The 1,186-nt window shown below is 44.5% G+C and overlaps 1 non-coding gene across 1 annotated transcript; it reads right to left on the bottom strand.

The window, feature by feature from the left end:
- Nucleotides 1–567: 567 nt before the first annotated feature.
- LOC114633896 lies at nucleotides 568–711 on the bottom strand. Its single transcript, XR_003713259.1, has one exon. It is a non-coding gene; the product is annotated as a small nucleolar RNA SNORA48 (small nucleolar RNA).
- Between the last annotated feature and the right edge of the window lie 475 nt (nucleotides 712–1,186).

Here is a 1,186-nt window from a genome sequence, read left to right as displayed (position 1 = left end):
CCCATTCACCCATGTGCTGTCACTGGTGAGAGATGGGACCAGCTTTCCAGAGTGTCACAGCCAGTGAGTGGTAGGTATAGTTCTGCACAGGCCCTAGACATTCATGTCTAACGAGGGACATCCCCATGTTCTCTAGTGGTAATATGAGCCAGGGACATCGGCAATGAGCCTTGCCACTGTGTAGATACTGACACAGATATGGCCTTCAATAATAGCTCAGGCTGGGACCTTACCCAAGTGGCAGGGCTGGCCACTCACAATAGGCTATTCCACTCCACCCTTGAGTCTCTAGTTTCATCTCTCTTCACAATGCTCAAGCTACTCCACTTCTCTTTCTCTCTCATATGTCCACCACATACTTGCACATTGTAGTGGCTCCCACTGCAGGCTGGCCATGAGGCTGGTGGGATCATCCTCCATGCACTGCATGATGTGGCAGCAAGCAGGTATCTGTGGCCCACCTATGTTTTGCACTGGAGGACAAGTCTATGGGTGGTCTTCCTCCTTTGATATTGTGCTGCCTAGATTTGATTTGATTTGATTTGATTTGATTTGATTTGATTTGATTTTTGAGTCCCAGGCATAGAATAGCTTTGTCTACCAAGCCAAGCATCAAGCTAGGATGAGCAAAGGACAGCCAGCTCCCCTGCCCCTAACTGATATATGAACAACACTACTAACAAGGTGTCTCTTTGTCCACTGCCAGGGGCTTGCCATTTTTCACAATAAAGCTTCTCTCCAAGTTTTAAAGGCAAGCCTCTCCTTCCCTTTAAGGATCCATCAGGTTTAGATTTCCATATATTGTACTGTTTGTGTCTAGTGCTTTCCCTCCTACCTTGAAGCATAATCATGGCCTCAAAGGCCCTTTATCCTAATAAATTCCATTCTTCTAAAAGGAATTATGTGTGTTAACTTCTTTTCTTTTTCTATTGTTGCTGGTCATCTTTTATAACACATAGCATGTGCCCATCTTTCCCCATATGTGGAGACTTTGGCTTTTCATCCACATGTTCTGTTCTTCACTTAGAGCCCTGGTAATGAGAGGTCTCAAGTATTTCTGCCAACTACCTTCTTTTACATGTTAAGTTTGCTGCCCACCTCCTGGAACCCTATCTCAGAACATATTACTAAATCTGTCTGTACCCCAATTTCTTCATTTATGAAGACAACTCTGACACTGTAAATA

Source organism: Grammomys surdaster, unplaced genomic scaffold (genome assembly GCF_004785775.1).
Source record: "Grammomys surdaster isolate TR1022 unplaced genomic scaffold, NIH_TR_1.0 784, whole genome shotgun sequence".
NCBI lineage: Eukaryota > Metazoa > Chordata > Mammalia > Rodentia > Muridae > Grammomys > Grammomys surdaster.
This window is presented reverse-complemented; position numbering and strand designations above follow the sequence as displayed.